A 12,460-nucleotide genomic window follows, 5' to 3' on the forward strand; every position below is an offset into this window, starting at 1 on the left:
AAATATCTTAGATTGCTGCCGGTATCGATGCAGAACGAAAAACCTGTCAACCTTGCTTGGGACTAAATAAATTGACAATTCACATTGGCTTTCCACCTACACGTGTGGTCAATGGACATGCTTTTTTCCATGATTCTATATTTGGATAAGAAATTAACTTTAATCGGTCATTTGGAAAAATTACGAGAACATCTAATTAGCTTCATTTGGAATAAGAATGTTTGGATGGAGGATTGAGGCATGCAATATTGATTGAGCACAGATAAGAAAATAATTTTGATCATTTTGCAATTAATTTGAGTCATTTTGAGTATTTTATCTCAGTTTTGAGATTTGTCGAGATCAGGACTGTGGGAAATCTGCTTATAGCCTCGGTTTCGAGTATCGGTATTATTTGTCAAGAACTCCTGGTTCTAACACAGCCATAGGAGTTTAGTCTAGTATGCTTTAATACTTAGTGTCATTCTAGTTATATAGTATCACAATCCTTACTTCGCTGAATGCAATTGGGCATGATCTTAATGCAATACTATTGCTGATACAGTCAATTTCCAATCCGAATACATATTGCAATCTCAATTCATCATTTCCATTAGTACTCTCTGAGTAGTGCTTCCCAAGAATTCCCTACGCAAAACCCTCAATGTAAATCCATTAATGACAAATGTAGGACGACTTTTTACAATAGAAATTTAAACCGACCTAGACATTAATTCTATTTAATTGAACAAGCTCGATTGCAGCTTGATTGCATTGAACTAAAAAGAAAATTCATTTTCATCAATACTAATTAACAACATAATAATTCAATAAGTTGTCCAGGCAACATATTCAAAATGTTTGATGTAATAAAAAAATAATAATCAACTGAATGTTCGAGCAATACACTTCAGTACGTATTTAAATACTCAATAATATAATTTTCCACTTAATGACCAATTTTCCAGATGACTTTAATTTGATGACAATATAATTTGATAATTACGCACAAATGCGACGACGCTTGAGTAATGAAATTTAGGTCAATCAAATTAAATACTAGATTTTTTTGAAAAAAATTATATTTTCTGAAATACTTAAACTGTATATTGAGTAATTAATTGAATTACTTGTGTGAATTATACTGAATAATTGATTTATTCCTGATTATTTGGCTTGCGTGGCTAAAGATTTTGAGGAATGCTCGACTATCAATTATGATTTGATTATTATAATTCTGATTTGTTAGTTTGAGAGGGATTTAATGGTTATGTTAGAGGATTTAATTGAATTATTTTGGAATTTATCAGTAATCGGATTTTGGAATTCATATTCTGAGGTGTTATCAAGTTTAGGCTTAAGTTATTTCATATAATCGACAGAAAATTAGATTAATCCTTAGATATTTATGCGAAATTATGGCTGAATTAGCCACACACATTAGAAGCGTAATACAGTAGAGAGTGACGATGTGGGGCGGAAACACAAGTTTGTTTTACCGCCTTAGGATGGAATCCACAAGGGAAATTATGTCCTGGAGCTGCAAAAGCAACATGGTGTAGGATGGCTCTAATAGAATATCAGTCAGATGCAAAAATGGATAATTTGTAAAAATTAGTGGCAGAGCCGACAAGAGAGTCAGATGGAAAGCCTTTTGTAGTAACTTAGGCTCCACATCAAAGCATAGTTCCAGTAAACAAGCAAGGAAGTACAGAAAATTACAAATTTTCCAAAACATAGTCAATAAAATTCACATTCTACACCCATTAAAGCTCACATCTATCTCAACATCCTTTAAAGCACCATTAAAAAACTCTACAAAGCTTCAAAAAATTCATTAAAAACAAGCAATTTAAGAATCGATCGAACATAATCATTACGTAATGACGTGTCGTTATAAAAAAAAATGAGAATCTATCGTCGATTTGTAACAAGAATTGACAGCATAAAATTACTTTTTTATGTCTTTAATGATGATAAATTATATCACTGTTATTTTATATCAATAATGGAAATTTTTTAAAGAGTAAAATATAAAAGAAAAGCATCATAATTCACATGCAGGTACGTACGTACGTGTAATGTGATATTACAGACAATGCTTTTGTGATTGTTTTTGCCTTAAATCGGATTTCAATAAAGGAGAAATTGTTTGTTTGTTTTACTAATTTGAGAGACTTTTCAGAGTTGTGGTTGGAGTTTGAAAGTTGAGCTGAGCTTTATTGACCTTCTGTGTAAGTAGACACTGGGTTGTATTGATACTGAAGCTAATATCGGTATGTACGACCTCTTTAGCATCTAAATCGATATTTTAAGCATTCCAGGACTAAAATATAACCGAATAGCTCACGTTGGTTTATATTCGACACCATACGATAGTCACTCCGGCCTGGCATCGGTTTTTGGATCGATTAACCAACTTTTGCTACTTGTGCTACTTTGAATAGTGTTCATCATCGCTATAGTCAACCATATGTCATAATAAATATGTACCGATAAGATTCCCAATCCTGCAAAGACATTTATTATGTAAATAATTTGATTCGTCAAACATGGGAGCATGTACAGACATATTACATTCAAAATATGTAATCTAGTAAATTTATATTAGATTTTATAGCTTCCTGAAATAATTTATAGCAATAATAATAGACATCAATGTTTTTGACGTGAGAAATATGTTGTGATACATAATTTTAATTAATTTAAATGTTCCATATCGTATCTTGATGATTAATTTCCTTTTTAGTATCAAAGCAATTAGTATTCAATTTTCATGTCTTTTCTACTCTGTTCAACTCGTTATATGCTAATTCCTTGTGTATGTGACAAGTATGTGATCACATACATGTATATATATAGATTTTTCAAATTATATTATCATAGATAATGAGATATCAATTATGTTGGTGAAACATATTGTGTGCAAAACTAATAACAATAATGTATGTCAGCGACTGATATCATTATGTGGAGTTTTTGTGCCATAAATGATGAGATTTTCGTGAAGCGTTGAGAGGAAAAATTGCCAGCATGCCTGAATGAATACTTTTTATGTGAAGGTCGACAAAAGCTAATGAGAATTTTTAAAGAGAATTACTGAGACAGGACAGCTGACGGCTGACTGACATATCTAATGGTAGTCTACACATCTAAATCATCCCGAATAGCACAAGTTGGTTAGTTTTTGCAAATTGTGTAAACTGACTAGACTTACTCTGATCTCAAAAATTCAGCCCGTAAAGAACAAGTCGTTTGATAGATGCAAAACCAGACATTAAGCTAGCTTGCCACTGATTTGGTGACGAATTCGATTGAAATACGATGTAACCGACTCGTCCTATTCAAAATTTAAGGAGAATTCCCCATCAAGTCAGAGTCACGCCGGTCTTGTGGTTCATATTGACCGATTAACCGGCTTGTGCTATTCAGTCATGAGACATGCCTCTCAAAAAATTCAAAAAATCCAATTAAATCACTTTAAAGAATTATTTTAACATTTTCGATGTTGACAGAGGAATCAAGATTAAATGAGTAATATGACAAGCACCTGTAAGTATTCCTTTCTCTCATTTGTTGTCATAAAATTCCAAAAATATTTTTACCTACTTCAAAGAAAAAATAGCAAATAAAATTAATTAAATTTTAATTAATTAACTATGGTGAAGCTTTTCTCAGAAACTCAACAGCGCTTTCATCATTCCATGATACAAAAATGTGTAGAATCGCCTTCCATTCAGGATATTGAATACAATTATTGACGTCACAGTTGTGGACTAATAATCTCATATAAATAATTTCACCGATGTATAAATTTTGTGCTTCATTAAACCTTTTCCTCAAATATCCGATAAATTATTCTGTTGTTAGGTATTTATTAATAAAGTTCAATTATAGGTCAGTGGATTGAAAGGAATTTGACCTTTTTAAAGTGGTTGTAAAATTGCTGAAAATTTACAAATTTTTGATTATTTCAGAGCTGTAGTGAGCAGCAGTAAGCAACCTGAGCAGTGGTGGATAGCATGTGTGTCGCGGTAGTGGGCAACCTATGCAGTGGTTGTCAGCCTATGTGCCGCGACACACTGACACTTTCATATGCGATTTCTTTCGTGGCTTATCAACAAGGTGTGCCGTGGCACAAAGATGGTTGCCTACCACTGATTTAGAGTACTGGCTGGAGTGTACTGGTGTCACAAATCCTTTCTTGACCATAAATTTCTTCAATTTTCTAGAGCTTTATGACAAATAAATTCCAAATAATCTGTTAAATCCTTACAAAAACCACAAATCTTGTTGCATTCAAAGGACTTCCATTCAGGTTCATTTTTCCATTCAAGTTATTATTAATACCCAAACAACAAAATTTTACAATCATAAAATAATCAACGAAGAATGACTTGCCAATCTAGTTTGTAAATGTAAGTGTAAAATGCATAAGCTTCATAAGTACATCCCTCATCCTCTCCAAAAAAAGCCAATTCAATTTTCTTTAAAACACATTTAAGAATCTCGTTTACATTTCCATTTCACTAATCTCTCCTTTGCTGCCTTTTCTAGTTAAAACTCTATGAATTTTGCATAATGCTAATAGTCATTCATCCAGTCATATGTGAATAATATATGAAATGTGTGATGTCATAGATTTTTAATTCTGTTATTCCTCTTTCTTGTCATACAATGGGGAAAAGGTTTTTGGATATAAATTCTTTTATATAGTTTGGTGAGTTTGGAATTTTTTGGGATTTTAAGGCGAATTTAAGAGTAGTAGCTGCTGACATTGGGCAGAATCAGACAATTTTTGGATAGACCTCTTTAAGTCTTTAAGTCCGATTTTATGGATGGCAAAAGTTGGTGGCGTCCAAAGAACTTAATGTAGGAATCGGGAATCGCCAAGCGGTAGTCAACGATAGAGCTAGTTTTAGGCAACATCTATGGGAGGTCATGAATCACAATTGATCTGTACGACCAGCCTTCATTTACCTTATTTTCCTTGACCAATATGAATTTGCCTTGACCATTCGATATTTTAAACTGCACGACTAATGATGCAAAAAGTACAATAACCTGAAGGACTATAGAAAAAAAATACTTTAAGATAAAATTTCCTCCATTCTTGCATGACTTATCATGGAAGGCAATTGAAATATGACCGATATGATCTTCATAATTAAATTTGCCTGAAGACTATTCATTGTGAAATTTCACAAGAAATTGACTTTAATTTCATTTTTTTATGAATGATAAAAGGATAACATGAATGAAAATTGCTATAAACATCGATGAAGAGGATGAAGCTCTCTTTTATGTTGATGTTGACAAAAGAACTGCAATGATATTACAATTTTAATATTCATGTCTATCCATGCGTATGAACATTATTTAGATTTGTGGATTAAAATTGAAAATTACTATTGAAATTTGACTAAATCATATCCTTAGAATTCTATACTTACTTACGGGAACCATGCTCCGACTTTGAGCGTTATGTACTTGCATCTTCCTTGGCTGGACATCTAAAGCTGAGTCTTTCTTTCGAGAACCTCTGACAGTTCGGAATGTCAAGGACTTCATCGTCCATTTCTACACATCCTAGACTTCGACCCTAGGTTATTGCAAAAGCCTTTCCATCTGACTCTTTTGCCGGCCACATCACAAAGCATGTACAAATACTCTATTTTGACATCTAATTGACATTCTCGCATTTCAATCCCACACCATATTCCTTTTAGAATTCCACAATAAAATCAGAAATCCTAAAAAACTTTAAAGCTTTAAATCCAAAATATATCGGTCAATAGCAAGCGATTAACCATACTTCAATAGCCTCAAATTCATCGTCATTCAATCATGAAAATCGATTTTAAAAATATATATATATTTTCGAGAGTAATCACATCCATATCGATAGAAAAAAATATCTACCCCATCAATCAAATCATTTGTCCCAGATATAAAAGCATATCCAATCAGTCACTATGATAAAAAAAATTCACACGATAGAACATACCGCACGGTCTAGTGCAAAAAATTAAATCTTAATTGACTTTTTTTTTCATGGAAACCAAAATTTTTTGGGATAATTATTTCGGTTGGCACCGTATAGCCGATGTCCAACAGTGTTATGTGCAACATTGAACTGACCAGAAGATTGGCACATAAATCGATGGTTGGTGCCACATAATTTTACAATTTATTTTAGCCACATATGCATGGACAATATCGAATGGATTTTCTATAATGTAGATGTATAAGTCATGTTCATACATAGATAGAAAATTTTTACATTATTACTATACGCTCTCATCTAATGTCTCCTATTCATTTCGATTCACATTTTATGTCTTTTTACGTATTGTTTTCGATGGTTTTTTTGTGTGTAATTTACCTTGCTTATGTATATTGAATTTTGAATTTGATCATGAAATGTTAATGTAATAGAAATAAGGAGGCGTTGGGAAATGGAAAATGGATGTTTAGAGCTGTTTAGAATTAGAAATTGTTGGAACTAGAATTTTTGGCTGAATTATCAATATGTATAGCTTGAGGGTAAGTAGGAAATGATATGATTTAGTAACCAGGGGTCGCTGAGATAGGAAGGAATAGTCTAACGTAGGGTAGCTAGAAAAGAGCAGTTGCTATACCCCAAGACATCTAGAATAGGATATATGAGTCGTCCTAGGAAGCATTAGAAAAGTTGGGATAAGGTAGGTGGGATACTTTATGATACCAAGAATAGGATATGCTGGACGCCTTAGAAGGAAATCTCCTCCTAGAGTAGGTGAGATACTCTAGAATTAGTAACGGTATCCTAGGTATCCAAGGTTACCCTAAGACTAGCTATGGATATTCTAAGGAAAAATAGGTAAACCATAGCATAGATCTACCTTAACGAGTAGTGGAGGGTAAATTATCCTGAGCAGGTTCAGAAACCGACTTCAGAACTTTGAATGAAAAATTAATTATTCGGAAATGTAAACCAAAATCTGATCTCGAACCCAAATTAAGTCAAAACCTAATTTTAGCCATTAAAATCAGTTAATTTAAGATTTTACTCAAGAAAATATTCAAATTCAAATTTCGAATCAACCGTCAAATGATAAAAAATCCTAAAATTCGCCAAAAATTCAGCCTTTAATGATACCAACAACGACCACCAACTATACACGATACAATAAAATAATTTCAATTTGGAATCAAAATGGTTTCTTCTTTTTTTTTTATTGTTGCTATTATCCCAAATCGTGATTGATTACCAATTTTCAATTATTTAAGCTCAATAAGCCAAACAACGTGTTTCGCTTCCAAAAATAATATTTTCTCTATAATTCCTTCCATTTCCATTCAGCCTCTGTTTTTTTTTTGCTTCCGCTCACTTCTGTTTATATTATTTCCACTGTGGCTTTTTTGTACTAGCAGAAAATATTCATTAATTTTTCATTATAGGCATTAATGGGTCGGTTACACGTCACAGACTGAGATCTATACATCTTACATTGTAAGTCGATTATGTAGATTCAATAAAATATTTAATGAAAAACCAATTTTCTCTTTTTAACTGTTGCTTTACTCGAGTCTCTCTTTTGCCAATGATGAATAAAAAATAAATTGTTAAACTTTTTTTTTCAGACAGAGCTTTACAGAATTGGGAGGACAAAAAAAAATAGCAACAATTGTGACTAGCTTTTAATCTGTATATACATCTGTTCGTCTGAATCTACATACTTTATTGCTGCATTTTAATTCTTTTTTTTTGTCATTCAGGTCTGATACACAACCCTTACAAAAGTTTACTCAGACATTTTTAAAAAGAGTGATTTTTGAGGAATTTTTTAAAAATTTTGAGATTTTATGATTTGATTGAATCTAAAAGGCTTCATGTCAGGAGGCAGACAACTCATTCAAATAGTACAAATCCATTAATTGATCGAAAATCCGATCCCAGGTCGAGATGATTCTGACTTGGTATCCGATCCGGTTTATATCGTGAACGACGACAGATTTCTATCGGTCTAGTGCCGAATTTTGAATCTGTTGATTCATTTGGGTCAGGTGACAATGTTTGTCAGTTTCGTCACTTGTCACTGTGGTGTCTGAGTAGATTGAAACAAAGAGTATCGAGTTATATGAAGGCGAATCTCTCAGGGTGGGAGTAAGACATATGTGGCTAAGTGGCTAGGTAATAGACCCTGAATTTGTATCACATCACTCTTTTACAGAACTCGAAGTCAACTCAGATTTTGTATGAAAAAGTAGACTTGAGTCGACTTCTATCTTAGCTCTTTTGTGAGCACGAGAGTTCAAATCTGACCAGAGACTTGCCAGAGACCGATCTCTCGATTATTTTATAGAGTACTGTCGATATGGTAAAGATTCACACAATACTTACGAAATTACACTCACCTGAGTTGTCTGTCCCCCAATTTCATATGAATGCAAGTCATTTGACTATGAATTCTGAAAACAGATATTAAATTCTGTTATTTTTCAACTCTGACTTTATGAACATTTCAAAAATTCTATATACGTACCAAATGTCATAAATGTAAACGAGTACAATAGAACAATGTTTCTACATTGTACCTGGTAAAAAAATATATAATTATAATATTTTAATGAGGATTTTCAGTCTGCTTATTTTGTGATCCGATTTTATAACAAAAAGATTTTAATTAATGAAAATTTTCGATTTGTGTGATTTAATTATGCGGTGGATATCTATAATTACAGCGCATTTAATTGTTCTTATTGTTTTGATTGATAATAATCAAATTTAAAATTGCTAATTATAATTGGCAGAATTTATAAAATGTTGTTGATATGAAGCAGAGATTGAAGTTGTTTCGGGTTTTTGTCGACCTAATCAATATAAGGACCTGGTCAACTGCGAACTCTGGAATGAAAATTGTCAAAATTTGTCATAAATTTTGAAGGATTTTCAAATTCTCAGAGCCTTAGTGCTCTCTTGGCTGTGATCCTGACTGACTTACTTCCTTCACTGGTCTAACAGATCAGTTGAGATCCATGATCCCCCATCCTGCATCCTCAATTTCCTTTCCTTTCTAACAATTACAAAATTGTGTCTGAATTTAATTCTTTCAAATTTAATCTTGTTTCCAAAAAAATCTTCCCTTTATGTACATACAAACGAAGTTCAACACCGTTAAACACTTGAATATCCTTATTTATTCCCCCCATTAAAAAAAGAATCTTTTGTGAAATAAATTTATGAGGTTGAGGTTAATTCCATCTTTTTTAAACAAGAAACAAGGAGAAAATTACGAGTAAAGTAGAAGAATTAAGATACAAAAAAAAATTAATGTCATCATGATGAGAATAGAATTGTGAGTTTAGAAGTTGATGTAAAGATGGAGGGTAGAGGCGTATTTTGCAGAATTTTGAGGAATTTTTCGAGTTTTTGGTATTTTTCAAATCACACAGAATTGAAATTTGGAAAGGAAGCAATTCCAAATTTTTGAAGGAATCATTCAAACTCTTCAAACTACTGACTTGCATGGTTTGACTCTAACTTGAGTTGAACTCTTCAAAATCCGACCAATACTAGAGTCATTTTAGTCTTCGGACACTATTTTCCGACTTTTACAAATCGAGTGCATTCCGGATTAACCTGAAACGTTGTCAACCTGTTACAAAGTCATTCTCAGCACCCATCAAGTCATTCCACATCTCAAATCCACTCACATCATGAAAAACTCAGCTAAGATTGTTCACTTTTGTTTCCTTCATTCGCACTTGATCAACTGTCGTTAGCGCTCGAATGAATAAAACAAAAAAAGGAACAAAAAGAACACTCTTTAGTGGTTTTTATGTGATAATTGATAGGCGTCGCATGGCATTGCGTTGGAAGCAAAAATAAATATTAAAGTGTGAACTTTTTTTTATGTCGTTTTACAGAAATTAAAACAGCGGGATTAAGGATGAGATTGTAAAAAAAAGTGAAAATGTAGACAGGCATGAATATCAACTTAAGCTATAAATTTTTCAATATTTTTGTACCAAAACTTTTGCTATTAATTATTTCTTTATGAGCTTATAATTAATTGCTTAATATGTGTACACGAATTAATAGAATTTGCTGTAAGATGATTTGCACAAAATCACATTGTTGAAATTTATTAATGTAGACAATATGATTTGAGACTGATACCAAGATAATTAATTTGTATGGACAAAATTATCGGAAATTGGGCATTGATTGTTAAAAGCTATCTATGTATAAGATTGTGACTTTTCAATAATTGTGGAAGTTAAAATAAGTTTATAATATAATTGGGCTTACCAGAAAGACATTTGGTGTGAAATGGTTGAGAAAAAGGGTCCTTATGCCGACGTGACTATAAGTGGTAGTCCAATTTGGCCAAATATGACCTAGCATAGGTCACATCGATTTTAGATCATTTTTTCATACCTTGAGCATTTTAAGTAAAAATTTTGAAACTTCTAAAGAAAATTTGCGAAATTTTTAGGTAAAAGTGCAGATGAATTCGTTTTTAGGACCGTCATTTTTGGGACGACGCTTTGAAAATTTAACTAAATGAAGTCAAATTTCAATTTTCATACCATTTTCAAACATGATGATGTAAAATAACTGTAAAAGAATTTTCGAATCTTTTGGCAATACCTAGCGACATCTGTTGAGAAAAAAGATAAACTACTACTAAAGTCGGATTAAATTTTTAATCCTGCTTGATTTAGAGTAATTTTAAAAAATCAAAAACTGTTTAGAGTGAAAATACATGAATTTTAAATTTAAAGGATTAGAGAGACCCTCAAAATGCACACTTCGTAGAAATGGGTGACAATCTACCTCCAAGTCGACATGACTCTGAGCTGAGGCTGAATTTAATTCAGATTTCTATCCATTTTTATGTCGTGTGCCTTCATGCTTAAAGTGCCATATGCTTCAAATTTTGCTATAAGTTCAGAATCTATTCATTCGGGTTTGGTGATCAAAATTGAACAATTTTTAATAATATCTAGATTCTGAGAGATCTTTGGGATTGATTCTTGATGTCAATGATTTTTTGTTAAACTTTAATTTACATAAATTTCTCATAATCTCTAAACTGGTTGATGAAAACATCAAATTATGAAATATAGACGTGAGTTTACTTACAAATAATTTACATTTTACACAGTCGCATATTATCACGTACATTGACTCATAAACCACAAATAGGATGATTGTAATGTCATAAAACTTCCTGTAAACTTGCCAAAAAAAAATTATCAACAAAAGTCTCGCATTAAATTTCAATTTAAACTTTCACTTTATCAAATTTTAAAGTCTTTTGAAATAATTTTACTTCCTTGACTGTTGTGTCATCTACTTAAAATCAATTGAACCACAATTGCATTAGATACATAAAATATCGACTCATAATGAACTATTCAACATAAAAATCCTCAAATATATTTAATAAATTTCTTGTTGATCGAAATTTAAACAGATCTTAACATTTGTTAATTGTCTGTAATCATTAAGATGATGAATTATGTAATTTTCCACGCTACACGTGAACTATTGAGAATGGTCAGTGATAAAACTCATGATCTGTGTGGAAAGCATCTTTAAAAAATCATTCACATATGGATAACGTAATCTCATTAAAACCCTACGAATGAGCTTATGAATTAACTCTCTTTATTCATTACATTTTCGGTTGTTTTGATTTTGAGTTTTATAATTTTGGTTGTTGGTTTGTGTTGGATGGTGATTAATGTTATTGTGAAGAGATTGTTGGAATGGGTCATTGAACTTGAATGAATTGGAGGTCTATGAGTCATATTATAGTCATTTCTAAGATAATTTATGCAATCGGTCCTTTAAAATAGCGGAACTGCTAATAATATTCAAGAATAATACCGAGAAGCATAATTTAGTGGCGTAGAATCACTGATCGCATCGTGATGGCTATTTTTGGGTCATTTTTTAGGTGAAAAATGAAATTCGCAACATGATTCCACTCAGATCAACAAAAACCAATTCAAACTAATAATCCCTAATCAATATGCAAATATAAGCCCCAAAAGCATCTCATTTAAACACAACGACACAATCTCCTAGTTCCAATAATATTTTCTAAAAAAAAAGTAAAATTAATTTCTTTACAAAAAATCTTCTCATTCTCTCTTCTGCTTCTTCATATCTTCGCTGTGTATCACAATACACAGTTTTGGGAAGTAACAACAATAATGCTCAAAAATATATTATCGAATAAGAAGTTGTTATATGAATTTCCTATCAATGAGTAAATGTGAATTGTATTCAAGTATGTTTTGGCACTTCAAAGTTCATGACAATTCGTGCTTAAGTGTTGATGCAGTTGTGGATGACTAATGATATTTTGAAATTGGGGAATGAGAAATTTTGAGTGGGAAACTTTTGTTTATGGACTGTTAACGAGAATTGCAGAAATTTGAGTAAATCCTTCCATAAAGCAACAACATTTCCATCCTCAAA

This window comes from Chironomus tepperi, unplaced genomic scaffold, assembly GCF_022539635.2.
Source record: "Chironomus tepperi strain 1889 unplaced genomic scaffold, CSIRO-AGI_Ctep_v1 contig_359, whole genome shotgun sequence".
In the NCBI taxonomy this organism is placed as follows: Eukaryota; Metazoa; Arthropoda; class Insecta; order Diptera; family Chironomidae; genus Chironomus; species Chironomus tepperi.